The sequence below is a fragment of the Schistocerca gregaria genome, chromosome 1, assembly GCF_023897955.1.
Source record: "Schistocerca gregaria isolate iqSchGreg1 chromosome 1, iqSchGreg1.2, whole genome shotgun sequence".
NCBI classification, from domain to species: Eukaryota; Metazoa; Arthropoda; class Insecta; order Orthoptera; family Acrididae; genus Schistocerca; species Schistocerca gregaria.
The window spans coordinates 203,567,739-203,584,569 of NC_064920.1; the positions used below are offsets into that span (position 1 = coordinate 203,567,739).

A 16,831-nucleotide genomic window follows, 5' to 3' on the forward strand; every position below is an offset into this window, starting at 1 on the left:
GTCGGAGGGCTTCGTATTGAGAACGTTTTTGTGAATAACACTTTCCTGACATAGGTATATATGTGCACATATATGGACACTCTGCAAATCACATTTAAGTGCCTGGCAGAGGATTTATTGAACCACTTTCACAATTCTCTATTATTCCAATCTCATATAACACACGGAAAGAACGAACACCTATATCTTTCTGTACAAGTTCTGATTTCCCTTATTTTATCATGGTGATCATTTCTCCCTCTGTAGGTCAGCTTCATCAAAATATTTTCACATTCTGAAGAGAAAGTTGGTGATTGGAATTTCATGAGAAGATCCCGCCGCAACAAAGAACACCTTTGTTTTAATGACATCAATCCCAAATCCTGTATCATTTCAGTGACACTCTCTCCCCTATTTTGCGATAATACAAAATGTGCTGCTCTTCTTTGAACTTTATAGATGTGCTCTGTCAATCCTATCTGGTAAGGATCCCACACAGTGCAGCAGTATTCTAAAACGGGATGGACAAGTGTATTGTAGGCAGTCTCCTTAGTAGATCCGTTATTTTCTCTAAGTGTCCTGCCAATAAAATGTAGCCTATGATTAGAATAGCCTTCCAGACAACATTTTCTATGTGTTTCAATTTAAGTTGTTCAGAATTGTAATTCCTAGATATTTAGTTGAATTTACGGTCTTTAGATTTGACTGATTTATCATGTAACCAAAGTTTAACTGATTCCTTTTATCACTCATGTGGATGACCTCACACTTTTCGTAATTTAGAGTAAATTGCCAAGTTTTGCACCATACAGATATCATCTCTAAATTATTTTGCAATTTAGTTTGATCTTCTGATGACATAACTAGTCAATAAATGACAGCATCATCTGCAAACAACATACAACAGCTGCTTAGATTGTCTCCCAAATCATTTATATAGATAGATAAGGAACAGCAAAGGGCCTACAACATTACCTTGGGGAACACCAGAAATCACTTCTGTTTCACTCGATGACTTTCTGTCAATTACTGCGAAAAGTGACCTCTCTGACAGGAAATCATGAATCCAGTCACATAACTGAGATGATATTCCATAAGCACACAATTTCACAACAACATGCTTGTGCGGTACAGTGCCAAAAGCCTTCCAGAAATACAGAATAAATCTGAAATCCCTTGTGAACAGCATTCAATGTTTCATGCAAGTAAAGAGCTAGTTGTCTTTCACAAGAATGATGTTTTCTAAATCCATGTTGACTCTGTGTCAATTGACAATATTGTTCAAGGTAATTCATAATGTTTGAACACAACATATGTTCCAAAATCCTGCTGCATATCAATGTTAATGATATGGACCTGTAATTTAGTGGATTACTCCTACTGCCTTTCTTGAATATTGGTGTGACGTGTGCAACTTTCCAATATTTGGGCACTGATCTTCCATTGAGCAAACACTTGTATATGATTGTTAAGTATGGAGCTACTGCATCACCATACTCTGAAAGGAATCTAATTGAGATACATTCTGGACCAGAAGACTTGCTTTTCTTAAGTGATTTAGGTTGCTTCACTAATTCGAGGATATCTACTTCTCTGTTACTGATGTTGACAGCTTTTCTTGAGTCGAATTCTTGAATATTTACTTTGTTTTCTTTTGTGAAGGCGTTTCAAAAGAGTGTGTTTAGTAACTCTGCATTGGCAGATAGTATCTCCATTGCTATTGTGCAGAGAAGGCACTGACTGTGTCTTGCTGCTAACATACTTCACATATAACCAGAATCTCTTCAGGTTTTCTGCCAGGTTTTGAGACAAAGTTTCGTTGTGGAAACTATTATAAGCATCTCACATTGAAGTCCGCACTAAATTTTGAGCTTCTGTAAAATATTGGCACTCATAGAGATTTTGTGCCTGTTTAAATTTGGCACGTTTGTTTCATTGTTTCTAGAACAGTGTTCCGATCCATTTTGTGTACCAAGGAGGATCAGTTCCATCGTTTGTTAACTTATTTAGTATAAATCTCTTAATTGCTGCTGATACTATTTCTCTGAATTCAAGCCACATCTGGTCTACACTTACATTGTTAATTTGGAAGGAATGGAGATTGTCTCTTAGAAAGGCAGCAAGAGAAATTTTTATCTGATTTTTTGAATAGGTATATTTTTGAAGATTTTGGGATTACAATATTCATCTCACTATTACAATATTGCACTCACTAATCCCTACATCTGTTTTGATGCTCGTTATTAACTCAGGACTATTTGTTGCCAAGAGATCAAGTGTGCCTTCACAACCGTTTACTATTCGCGTGAGGTCCGTGAACTTACTGCTTGAAATAATTTTCAGAGAATGCATTTAGCACAATGTCAGATGATGTTTTATGTGTACCTCTGGCATTAAACATGTATTTTCACCAACATACTGATGGTAATTTAAAGTCACCACCAACTATTATTGTATGAGTCAGATATGTGTTTGAAATCAAATTCAAGTTTTCTTTGAATCTTTCAGAAATTGTATCATGTGAATTGGGAGGTTGGTAAGAGGATCTTATTATTATTTTATTCCAGTTGCCAACAATGACCTCTGCACATACTAACTCACAGGAGTTATCTGCTTCAATTTCACAAGAAGATAAACTACTTCCAACAGCAACAAACACACCACCACCAACTTCATTTAGCCTATCCTTTCAGAACAATGTTGGGTTCTTCACAAAAATTCTGGCTGAGCTATCTCTGGCTTTAGCCAGCTTTCAGTGCCTATAACAATTTGAGCATCAGTGATTTCTGTTAGTGCTTGGAGCTGTGGTACTTTCCCAACACAGCTACAACAATTTACAACTGCTTCCTGTATCTACGTCCTTCCTGTGCTCAGTCTGCACCCTTTGTGACTGAAACCCTTTTTGAGTTTTCCTGTGACGCTCTAACCTAAAAAACTGACCAGCCCATGCCACACAGCCCCTGCTACCTGTATAGCCACCTCCTGCATATAGTGGACTCCTGACTTATTCAGCTTGGCTCTGTATCAGAGGTCCGCAATCGGTCCTATCGACTATGCTACAAATGGTTAGCTCTGCTTTCATCTCGAGAGCAAGACTGGCAGCCCTTACCACTTCTGTTAGCCGCTCAAAACCAGAGTTACATCTTCTGATCCAAAGTGACCCACATCATTGGGACTGATGTGAGCCACCACCTGCACTTGGCTGCACCCTGTACTCTTAATGACATCTGGGAGTCTGGAATACACCACCTAACATGCACACGGAGTGCACACTGGCTGTCTTCCTCTTCTTGGCAGCCCATGTCCCCATGTACCTAATGTTGGAGCTCCCAACTGTCAATAATCCACCCTCTGTGATTGTCTGGGTCTTGCAGGCTGAGAGGATTCCTCTGAACGAGGGCAGGTGATGGCATCTGGCTCAGTGACAGTGTCAGCCACACACATCACCTGGAACCTGTCAGACTAACCGGGGAGGCCTGAAGCCTTACATGCGGCCCCCTGGAAAGCCTTTCACTACCTGCACATTAGTAGTTATGTGTTATGCCTTAAGTATCAGGTGTTACTGGATCTCTAGCACTTACCATGTGGTTACCACAATACTATGTCATGAATGGAAAGGAGAAAACACAGTCACCATAATATTATGTTGCACAGCATTCCACATAGTTTTTATGTTCAAATGTAATATTACTATTCCCACTGCAACCCACATATTTTTTAATGATTTTAGTTCATCACTTCGGTGTTGGATAACAGGGCATAACACAGTACAGTGATACATCGATATATACTTCTGGAAGAATTTGCTTATGATTGTCATTTGTTTGTTACATGTTCTTTGATGTTTTGTTGTTTGTTTATCATTGCTTATGTCACTAGTATTATTTGTGTTAGGCTATTTATCTTCTTTTTAATCAAAATGACATGTGATAATGATGCAAAACTTGGAAAAATGATTGAAGAAGTACTTGATGTTTGATGGTGATGTTTGGTTTCGTGGCGCTCAACTGCATTGTCATCAGAAAGCATACAAAGTTCCCATTTTCACACAGTCCACGTTCTCTTTATGCAGTCCAATCCAGCCACTGTCTCAAATGATGATGATGAAATGATGAGGACAACACAAACAACCAGTCCCAGGCAGAGAAAATCCCCAACCTGGCCGCGAAGAAGTACTTGCTGAAACTATGGACGATGATGATCTTTTTGGATTTAAATAGTGACATTGATTATGAAATGCAAGAAAATAAATGAAGTCCTGGTAAAGTCCAACCACTAAATCAATATGGATCAAAGCAATTCATGCAAAATTTTAAGCAACTGGTTCTGTTATGTCCTGTATTATTGAGACTCAGATTCAATGTCAGATGAAGGTGGGCCATCGTTTATGAACCCACTTACTCAACATTAAAAAAGACCAAGGCTGTGTAACAATTCGGATGACTGGACTGAAGTGGATCAAATTCCAAACATTTTGGTATTTACAGGCGCTAATGGTGTGCCACATAAAGTAGGACTTGATCATAATTGATAATATTTAGATTTTTTCTCCTTTTATAAATGACAGTGTTATTTCAAATATGAAAGAATAATCAAAACCTATATGCTAGACAGAAGCTGACCATACTGAGAACACAAAATGAATTAGGACCAAATTCTACAATCTTCCACATATCAATAAATGAGAGGCCAAGTATGGCCAGTCACTGGCCCACCCAGTTAGCCGTGCGGTTTGACGCACTGCTTTCCGGACAAGAAGGCTGTGCCGGCCTCGGCACAAGTCCGCCCGATGGATTAGTGTTGAGGTCAGGTAAGCCAGATATTCTGTGGATGGTTTTTCAGGCCATTTTCAATCTGTCCGGGCTGGTTCCCCTTATTCCACCTCAGGTACACTATGTCAGCGATTGCCGTGCAAACACTTTCTCCATGTATGCGTACACCATAATTACCACGCAAACATTGGGGTTACGCTTGTCTGTTATGAGACGTCCCCGTGGCAGGGAGAGGGGGGGGGGGGGGGGGGGGGGGGATGTCCACTGGGTGCCAAACCACACAATAACCCTGGGTACAGTGGGGGTGGCACTGGGGTGAGTGGACTGCAGTAGCCTATTGTTAGGTTGTGAAGCGCTGAGGGCTAAGGCGGGGACGTAGCCCCTCTGTTGTTTCTAGGTCCCCAGTTCCATACAATACAATGGCCAGCCACTAGTGTAGTCATTCAATGGTTTGCTACAGCTTGTGCTCCAATGTTATGTCAAGGGACAGATTTTTTGAATATTTTACCTGTAAGACACATAGGAACTACAGACATTAACTGCAAGTGGGCACTCATTGAAATCAACAGGGAAAGTTCAAAGTTTGTGCTGGACTGGGATTTGAACCCAAGTCTTCTGCTTATGAGGCAGATGCTCTAACCACTAAGCCTTATGGACACAGAGGTCATTTACACAGAGCACAGAGTACCCTGGCATCTCTTTCATAACACCCAGGTTCTCAACTTCTCCACACAGTACTGATGTAGTAGCCCTTGCCCATTTTCCTCACTACTTGCAGCATTTCACCGATTTCCATAAGAGTTTGAGCCTGGTGTCCATCTGTGCTGCGTGTCTGGATGCCTTAATGGTCAGAGCATCTGCCTAGTAAGCAGGAGATTCAGTTTTGAATCTTAGTTTGGCACAAACTTTCAACTTTCCCCATTGATTTCAACCAACGTCCACTAGCACAGCCAATGTCTATAATTCCTTTATAAAAGGTGAGATGGCCAATGTTCTCTTCAGTGCAGATGTACACCAAGCTCAAAATCTTACATAAATTGGCAAAATGCTCCAAGAGGATAATGGGCAAGGGGCACTACATTAGTAATGTGTGAGTAAATTGAGAATCTGCGTCTGACGGGAGGTGTACTATGGTAGACAATGCAATTGCAATGATACTAGTGTCTGGATGGCTTAGTGGTCAGAGCATCTGCCCTATAAGCAGGAAAGCCAGGTTCAAATCCAAGTCTGGCAAAAATTTTCAACTTTCCCCGGTGATTTCAATTAATGCCCACTTACAGCCAATGCTGTAATTGGTTTGTGTCTTAATTCATAATGGATGCTGGATCAGAATGCAAATGACAACACAAAGCATAAAAGTTTATGTGGTTACCAAGCAGAACAAATGTGGCATGAAGCTATGCATTATTGGAGTCCAAAACTAGCTACATATGCCATTGAAGGTATGATAATCTGGACAACAGTGCTTTTGCAGTGGTGAAGTGATTGCTTGGCATGCTCCATAATAAGGGCCACACAGTATATGTTGACCAGTTCTATATCAGTGTTCAGCCAGACAAAGAACTGGCTAAAGCCAACACTGATTTTTGGAGACTGTGATGCAACATAGAAAAAAATTCCCCAGTGCTCTCAAAGAGGTAAACCCAAGAAGGGGGAACAAATTTTTGATCGCCAGATGCTGTTCTAGCAATACGATGGAAATACAAGACCAATGTGTGGATGGTAAGTACTGGTCTGTTACAATCATAATGGGACTTTTGATACAGTCCTCAAAAAGGAAGGGGTGGGTTATAAGGAACACATTCAGTGTGTAAGTAAATTATGTGAGTTGGCGTCATTTTTTAGGCCAGAAATAATGAATATCTTCGACTTTCAATGAAATAATGAAGACATTCAAGTTCAATATCTTTGAGTTTCTAGGAAATAATGAATATATTTGACTCAAAAATATGTAACTATTTGACACCATTTTTACATATTATTTAAATACTATGCTTTGAATGGGTGGAGAAAAAGAAGGGGAGCATACAACAGGTTTGTTTCCATCATCTCTTGCATTTTAAAAAAATACTTTGCTATGATTTGCTGGAGATAAGGAGGAGGGGAGGGGGCATTACTTGATGTGTTCATCAGAAATAATGTAATTTGACAGCATTTTAATTCTATGCACTGACTGGTTGGAAGTAGAAGGCGTATAAACCACACAATGTGTCTATTTCCAAGATCTTGCTGAGCTGTAATTGTATGGAGATAAGGAGGCAGTAAGAGGGAGAGGAAGCTTGGGGAGAGTTTTTTTTAATTTCGCAGCCCATTTATTAATACCACACTCTGAAGAAGAGAGGGAGGAGGGGTTTAAGGCACACTATTGGACTCTGTTTCCATGTAAGCAGGGGAGAGGGTTTCAATTTTTCCATTCACACAATTGTGCAATTTCCGCCTTCTTGGATTTTTCACACTATGATTGGCTACAGATAAGGAGTACTGTGCAGTGATTGGTTGCAGACAGGGGAGGAGAACAGGGTTTTTAATTTTCCACTAATGTATTTGGGCTATTTCTGCCATCCTGAATTTTTAATACTGTGCTATGATTTGTTAAAGACAGAGAGAGGTGAGGGGAGGGGTAAACGTGTGTGTCTTCACACTGATCAAGAAGACATCACTGATAAAATCAATGACATCACTGATAAGGATAATGATGTCACTAGATAAATGACCTAGGTAACATACCATCACAAATGCCAACAAAGTGTTCCACAATGCTTATAGCACTACTACTATCATGGTCTCCTTTAAAGAATTTTATTAATTACTTTTCTCTGCTACTGTAGTAAGAGAACGATACTCCAGGTAGTAGATGTTTTGCTTTCAATCTTGAGCCAAGGAACTGAGTAGCACCTTTTGTCAGAGTCAATCAACAAGATAAATAATGTACACACATCAAAAAAAAGTTTTGCATCATCTTTGTTCCAAGAGTTCTAGGACCTGTACAGAAAACTGGAATAGAGATCAACATAAACATCATTTTCCCCCTCTTTATTGCTCATGAAAGCCATACATTGCATGTTGTACCACCATACAGTGAGACCTTCAGAGGTGGTGGTCCAGATTGCTGTACACACTGGTACCTCTAATACTCAGTAGAGCATCCTCTTGCATTGACGCATGCCTGTATTCATCATGGCATACTATCCACAAGTTCATCAAGACACTGTTGGTACAGTTTGTCCCATTCTGTAATGGCAATTAGACATAGATCCCTCAGAGTATTTAGTGGGTCACATTGTCCATAAACAGCCCTTTTGAATCTATTTCAGCGTGTTCGATAGGGAACATGCTGACCACTCTAGTCAAGCATTGTCGTTATCCTGAAAGAAGTCATTCACAACGTGTGCATGATGGGGACGTGAATTGTCGTCCATGAAGACAAATGCTTCGCCAATACGCTGCTGATATGGTTGCACATTTAGTCTGAGGATGGCATTCATGTATCATACACCTGTTACAGTGCCTTCCATGACCAACAGTGGCGTATGTCAGCCCCACATAATGCCACCCCAAAACAGCAGAGAACCTCCTCCTTGCTGCACTTGCTGGACAGTGTGTCTAAGGCATTCAACCTGATCAGGTTGCCTTCAAACACGTCTTCGACGATTGTTCGGTTGAAGACATATGCCACACGCATCAGTAAGAGAACGTCATGCCAATCCTGAGCGGTCCATTTGTAATGTTGTTGGGCCCATCTGTATTGCGCTGCATGGTGACGCAGTTGCAAAGATTGACCTCACCATGGATGTTGGGAGTGAAGTTGAACATCATGCAGCCTATTGTGCACAGTTTGAGTCTTAACAGGACATCCTGTGGCTGCACGGAAAGCATTATTCAGCATGGTGGCATTGCTGTCAGAGTTCCTCTGAGCCATAATCCGTAAGTAACGGTCATCCACTGCAGTATTAGCCCTTGGGTGGTCTGGGCGAGGCATGTCATTGACAGTTCTTGTCTCTCTGTATCTCCTTCATGTCCGAACAACATCGCTTTGGTTCAGTACGAGATGCCTGGACACTTCCCTTGTTGAGAGCCCTTCCTGGCACAAACTAACAATGCAGATGTGATCGAACCACGGTATTGACCATCTAGGCATGGTTGAACTACAGACAACACGAGACGTGTACCTCCTTCCTGGTGGAATGAGTGGAACTGATCAGCTGTCAGGCCCTCTCCGTCTAACAGGCGCTGCTCATGTATGGTTGTTTACATAGGGAATGTGCCTGTGATACAATATCCACGGTCAACGTCTACCTTCAGGAGTTCTGGAAAACTGTGATACAAAACTTTTTTTGATGTGTGTATTTTGTTTTGACTAAATAACTTTTGTGCATAAACTGCTTCTGGCTTATAGTCACCAGCATCACTACATTCATGTTCTGATTAGCTCTCCTGTTGCAAATCTTCAAGAATTGTACATGGAACTGGAACAGGGAGAGATTTACAATGTGTTACTGGCCATTCGGCTGAAGAAATGTTAGGGTATTTTATATCATTCTTACTTTTTACATTATGGCCTTCAACATTAACCATACAAAAATAGCAACCATACAAAAATTTTGTAACTCCACCCAAGCCATGGGAATTGCAAAAGGCATTCATTTCCTCTTCCCATTTTTCCACAGTCTTAGTTTCTCAACACATGTACAACACACCCTGTGTGGCACCCCACTTTTGTCTCACACACCAAGCCTTATACCAAAGTATGTGTAGTGGACATTTTGCATGAAACTATTAATTTTCTGTTGTGGCAGTGATTTTTAAGTCAATTAAAAGGTGCTCTCTTTGACTACTAGATAGGAATACCATTCGTGACAACAACAAAAGATAGAGAGGCCAAAGATGATAATTAATGAGCAATCCAGCAAGCACTAATTAATTATTAGCTGTCTGCCTGTCGGTATGTCTGTGTTGGGAACTCAAAAGAGACTACACGCCATGCATACGCCCACCAAGTATGAGTAGCATTGTGACTGTATTACATAAAGGCAGTATGTAGAAATATATTATGGACAGTTAATCCACCTAACAATTTTGGACGAGTGTGAGGACACTAATGTGTCACCACAGCTTTTAAGAGATATAAAAAGAAAATTATTTCAAGAAGGGACATAAAAACTTTTTAATTTTTATATCTATGTATTCTTGATGAAATGTTCAATTTTTTATTCACTGTTCAGGTAGAGAAAACCCCTCCCTTGTCCGATAATGTATTCCAGAGTGATCTTAAAAAGTCATATACTCATTTAAATAATATTCCCTCATCCTTTTCAAGTTCTTTTTCCACAAATACATACCCTATACTGTCTTTGCTTAGCAATTACCTTGCTACCACAAACATAACTGAATACATTTGTGTTGTTCAAACACTCGCGGGAACACCATTTCGAAGAAATGACAAAAATAAATTTAACAGCACAAATGTAACCTCATGTTTATAACGTGTCAAAAATGAACTAAAGTTCCCCAACTAACAGCCAGACTGGTGTATGGCCAACTACTCCTACTCAAATAACATTTCTCTTACTTGCAATAAAGTTTCTCTCTATGGAATTGAGGCTAAAATGAAAAATTATGTTACCTGATTTGTGAAGAAAATGTATGTGATAGAAAAAATGATTAACAGATGTGAAATCAGTGCAAAAAAGTACTTTGGGGCAACAAAAATTGAACAATAATCAAAATTCATTTTGCATAATTAACGGCAACTGAAAATCTATGCTACTGGCCATTAAAATTGCTACACCACGAAGATGACGTGTTACAGATGCGAAATTTAACCGACAGGAAGAAGATGCTGTGATATGCAAATGATTAGCTTTTCAGAGCATTCACAAAAGGTTGACACTGGTGGCGACACATACAACGTGCTGACATGAGGACGGTTTACAACCGATTTCTCATACACAAACAGCAGTTGACCAGCGTTGCCAGGTGAAATGTTGTTGTAATGCCTCGTGTGAGGAGGAGGAATGTGTACCATCATGTTTTCCAACTTTGATAAAGGCTGTATTGTAGCCTATTGTGATTGTGCTTGATCGTATCGCAACATTGCTGCTCGCGTTGGTCGAGATCCAATGACTGTTAGCAGAATATGGAATCGGTGGGTTCAGGAGGGTAATACGGAACGCCGTACTGCATCCCAACAGTGTCATATCACTAGCAGTTGAGATGACAGGCATCTTATCCACATGGCTGTAATGGATCGTGTAGCCACGTCTCGATCCCTGGGTCAACAGACAGGGACGTTTACAAGACAACAACCATCTGCACGAACAGTTTGACGACGTTTGCAGCAGCATGGACTATCAGCTCGGAGACCATGGCTGTGGTTACCCTTGCTGCTGTATCACAGACAGGAGCGCCTGTGATGGTGTACTCAATGACGAACCTGGGTACAAGCATAGCAAAACATAATTTTTTCGGATGAATCAAGTTTCTGTTTACAGCATCATGATGGTCGCATCCACGTTTGGCGACACTGTGGTGAACGCACATTGGAAGCGTGTATTCGTCATCACCATACTGGCGTATCACCTGGCGTGATGGTATGGGGTGCCACTGGTTACACGTCTCGGTCACCTCTTGTTCGCATTGAACAGTGGATGTTACATTTCAGATGTGTTACGACCCATGGCTCTAGCCTTCATTCGATCCCTGCGAAACCCTACACTTTAGCAGGATAATGCACAACCACATGTTGCAGGTTCTGTACAGGCCTTTTTGGATACAGAAAATGTTCGACTGCTGCCCTGTCCAGCACATTTGCCAGATCTCTCACCAATTGAAAACGTCTGATCAATGGTGCCCAAGCAACTGGCTCATCACAATACGCCAGTCACTACTCTTGATGAACTGTAGTATAGTGTTGAAGCTGTATGGGTAGCTGTACCTGTACATGCCATCCAAGCTCGCTCTGACTCAATGCCCAGGTGTATGAAGGCCGTTATTATGGCCAGAAGTGGTTGTTCTCGGTACTGATTTCTCAGGATCTATGCACCCAAATTGCGTGAAAATGTAATCATGTGTCAGTTCTAGTATAATAAATTTATCCAATGAATACCCGTTTATCTTCTGCATTTCTTCTTCGTGTAGCAATTTTAATGGCCAATAGTGTATTTACAACCTACCTGACCCAACATGGAACATTTAATTCTGGTTCAGTTCCATGACAGGACTGTGTTAACATTTTAACACCTTATCTGTTTGTATGACTGCCCTTCAAAGGTAAAGTACATGTTTGTAAGTATTAAGTTGATTAATGTCCAGCAGGAAGGATGTCAAGGTTTGAAATCAGGTGGGCACTGGTTGAGGTAATGTTCAGCAGCAGACAGAATGTATACATGGGAATGTTGCTTAGAGGGAGGTGGCATCAGTGGCGACAAACAAGATGTCGGGTGAAAGTGGAACAGGCACAAATTTCAGGCAATATGGGAAATAGTTGGTGTCTTTAATATAGGAGTGGAGTCTCTGTAGGCTGCAGATCTTGATCAACCTAGGAAAAGACATATTCAGTGTGTGCTTTGAAGCTAGTAACTTGGGATAGGCTGTATGATTGGCTTTGTGGATCTTAGGAAGAAGGTAAAAGGTGGGACTGCATGGTACAGGAGGGCAACGACACTCTACAGATTGGGGTGTTAGTCCTTGTGAGGAGCCTGACATTTTATAGAGGGACTGTTGGCCAGTTTGCATCATGAGGATGTGATCTTGATGGCAGATGCTGAATGTAGAAGTGTCAGATAGCTGGTGTAGACCATCCCTTACATACTTCCATCAGTCAGGTACCACAGTGGTAGATACCTTGTTCACTGGGAGGATACTGATGAACGGTCTAAGGCGCTGCAGTCCTGGACTGTGTGGCTGGTCCTGGCGGAGGTTCGAGTCCTCCCTCGGGCATGGGTGCGTGTGTATTTCCTTAGGATAATTTAGGTTAAGTAGTGTGTAAGCTTAAGGACTGATGACCTTAGCAGTTAAGTCCCATAAGATTTCACATACATTTGAACATTTGATACTGATGCAAACATTAGTTTATTATGCAGTGAAATGCTTGGAAGTCATCAGAGTGCAGGTTAGGGTCATGTTGTAGGGACCTGAGAAAGGGTGGTGAAGCAATGCTGGATTTAGAATTTCTTGGAAAGCTTGTAATTTGTGATTTTGAGGTGGTGGTAATAGAGTAAGTTGGGGTATGGGTTCTAACTGTTCACCACAGTGTTCAATGTAGGTTTGCTTTTGGTGTTGCAAAGTGATACTTCTGGCTGCATAACTTTTGAGACAAATTACATTCATTTCTGTGGTGCCAGCTTTTTTCCAGCAACTATAACTTTTCTTTGCTCCCTTTTATTTTTCTGTATCTTTTATTTTCTGATCTATATATTCCCCATCAACCTTTTGTTGATTCTTGCGTGATTTTTTCCCTTTTTTTCCAGTAATCACTGTCTTCCTTATTACCCCACATTCCACCTTCAAGTTCTCAGGTTGTCAAATCTTATGGGGTACAGGCTCCAACAATTAGGTTTTACTTGCCATATAGAGCAGTATGCCTCCTGTGATGTGGGGTCTATAGTGACTTTTCTGGAATTCTTCCCATTTACTAAACTTCACAAGTCCTTTTCCTTCATCTCTCTTCCTTTCCCTACAATCCTTCTGTCAGAAGAATGAGCTTCTGACTCTGACAGCTTGTGCATTTCCATAGTTTTTTTTATATGTTTCCTCCTGTCTCTACTTGGTGAGAATATATATGCATATCATGTGCACAAAGGACAGATCTCCAGCTAAATGACATCATCACAATGATAGCTGGTGTTATCAAATCAACATCTATGGAATGCCTGGCAGTACCAAGTTGCATTTCACCATTACACCCCTTTAACTACTACTCACAAAAACTAACAAATGAGTACTAAAAGCTGACGGCTATTAAAAATTTATCAGTCCATCAACATATTGATAATGAAAATCATAACTGACTATGCTCTGGTGACCACCATCATTAACAGCAAGAGTCACTGTGGAAGATGAGTTCAACCTTATTAATGCATGGATTCAAGAATTGACTGGACAATGATATAATAATAGGCTGTGTATCATTCAAACACCACTAGACTATGACTTGCCATGCAAAACATAATCTATGTTAGGCAGAATTAGAATCCAACATGGCAGATGTGCACAATTTTTACAGAAATAAGGTTAACAACCATCTCCACTTTGTGACTGTGTACACCTGACTATTAGACATATGACACAAGAATGCCCAATAAAATCTAACAATGGTAGACCAGAAGACTAGCCTGCTGGTGACTCCAAAGCTGATGGATTTCACATGTGCTCTAGAAGTCTGTCTATAAAATTGTATATACTATATATTATGTTATACACCCTATGTATGTAACTCATACAATAAATAAATAAATAAGGTATCCCATTGCACCTGATTCCTTCCAAAGTAATAGTTATTGTAATAATCATCCATAAAGGGTAATATAGGTTGGAATGTGCTAATATAATGAACTGCTAATCCTTAATGTGATGGGTATTGGGTCTTTAAAGATATATAGGTTCTGAATGAACTTCCATAATATTTTAATTTTTAACCTTTTCTGACTGTAGACAAAGTGAAGCTGCAACTATCAATTTCATTCATATTTGTTCTGGTTTGTTTTTATGATTAAGCATTTGTTTATCTTGAGTAACTCTTACATTAATTAAACAGCATAAATGTCAGGCATGATTCTCTTATCCAAAGGGAGTGTATATCTAAGAGAATAATGTGAGAAAATCTACAAGGTGCATTCAAATATTGATGGGAATTTTGTAATTTCACTCAATTTTTGATGTTATGTCAATAAACAAGTCTCAGTGGTATTTGTACATTAGCCATATGAGATATTTAGTCTGCTGTTAGCTGTCAAAAAGTTTACATTTATTTACACAGAACTGATGATTTTTTTTTCTATAACAATCCAAGTTGTAGAAAAGTTAAATACTGTTTTTGGTGAGGCTACTATGAGTAAAACGAGGGTTTACAACTCACATAAGCATTCAGAAGGAGGCCATGAAGACAGGGAAGATAAGAAGCACCCTGGATGTCTTGTTTATGAATAATTGGGAAGTCAAAATACAATGTTGGAATATCAATAGGCTCGATCCATGAACTGTTTTTGGATGTTTTGCATATGAAGTATGTGACAGCAAAATTTGTTCCAAAAATGACTATAGGTTGACTGAGGTTGAAATTTAGAACTCTGGCTAACTGAGAGTGGCTTTTACACAATTGTAACATCTATCTCAATGTACTCCTTACACCTGACTTTGGATTCTCCACGTATTAACAGAAAGGACATGAGGAAAAAGTAGCAGTCTATATCATTTATTATATTATATTATATCATTATAAAGGCACGCAACAATGCTTGAGAGACCTTACTGCACATTATTGAGAATGCTGTGAGACAAAGAATCAGCAGATGTTTTCATTACTTTTTTAGGTAGCAGCTTAATCCAATCTCTCTCTTTTTTTTACTTGTATTCTACAGTGAATTTATACACGACCTAATTTTTTTTGTATCATGTACTATTTTATTACAATGTTCTTTCATTATAAACTAAAATGTTAGCATAAAACATGCAATTTGAATGAAGAGTGCTTTGCTATTTCAATATGAACAAAGATTTACTGATTTATATACATTAAAAAATCTCTTTCTACATATGAACTGTGTATCCATTAGCTTATATCTTTTTTCTTTTGCCTTAAAGTAACTAACACAGCTTTTTGTCCAATGAATTGGCTATTCCTTGTCTTGGCTGACTTTACCTGCCCACCATGTTTACATTACAGCTACCCTTATACTCCAGAATGAATTTTCACTTTACAGTGAAGTTTGCACTGATTTGAAACTTTTCCAGGTAGACTAAATTTTTATGTAGGACTAGAACTCAAACCTGGGAACTCTGAGTTTTGCAGGTAAGTGCTCAACCAGTACAGCACTTGTTCATGAAAGGCAAAGGTCCCAGGTAAATGTCCCAGTCTTACATAGTGTTTTAATCTACCAGGAAGGCCATAGAACAGTATTTCAACCATTTGGATGTCTTGATGAAAGTGATGACAGAACCAAAATTTTTCAGGAAAAGGTGTAAAGACGGCTATTCAAAAAGTAAATCTTGAGGCTCATTTAACTTACCTCAATTTATCAGAATGCAGACTAGAAAAATGTGAGTCCCTTTTGTTCCCTACGAAGTTGATTAATTAACTCTTTGCACTCTACCAAAGATTCCCGCTCTCATACATAATTTTTGATTTAACACTGGAATCAAAGAACATTATTTGAATCTCAGGCGCAATAACGATGCCCTCTTTTGCACTTTTGATGGATGAGGAAAATTCTCACAGAGATGAAATATTCTCCACATTTCAAAAAGAATTCAAAGACTTTCTTGCAGGCCTGTTTATTCTGGACCAATATTGATACATTCCCCTACTATCCCACTCACATAAGAAACATGACTGTGTAGTAAAGCCACTTTACCGGTCAAGGAAAATAGACACTTTCAAGTTGCCAAATATATTCCAAACGTGTGTGGAAAAGTTTACTTTATTTAAAAATAAAAGAAGGATTTTGTAAATCACCATTTATACAGAATGGAAAACAGCTACTATACATAGGTACTGTAGTGCTTAAAGAATTTTGGAGTAAATTCTAGAACCACTCAGCCTTCCACCGTTTCGAACACCTGATATTTTAGAGGTGAGTGGGAGAAACGAATATGTCCTACTGCACATCACCTATTTGTATGTGCAGGTTAAAAAACAGTTATGAACAAAAGATGGACCCAGTGGCGGCAGACAAGTATCCGCTGTACAGTCCAGAGAGTTTCCGTGTACGGGTAGAGAAGAACAAGAAAAGTTTATGTAGTATTCTGTGCTCTTTAGCGTCTGCATTGACTGTAAAAAGACTAATGAACAATTGAATAAGGATTTATATGTACTGGTATCGCTTGAGACTACACGACTTTTAACTTACTTCATGTCTTGGCTG

At 39.6% G+C, this 16,831-nt stretch overlaps 2 protein-coding genes across 3 annotated transcripts in view; one reads left to right on the top strand and one right to left on the bottom strand.

The window, feature by feature from the left end:
• LOC126336852 (UBX domain-containing protein 11-like) overlaps window positions 1-16,831 on the top strand; it is a 261,607-nt gene that overhangs the window by 44,604 nt on the left and 200,172 nt on the right. The window lies entirely within an intron of this gene.
• Window positions 1-16,831, bottom strand: part of LOC126336859 (parkin coregulated gene protein homolog) — a 107,755-nt gene that overhangs the window by 29,808 nt on the left and 61,116 nt on the right. The gene's annotated exons all lie outside the window — the stretch shown is intronic.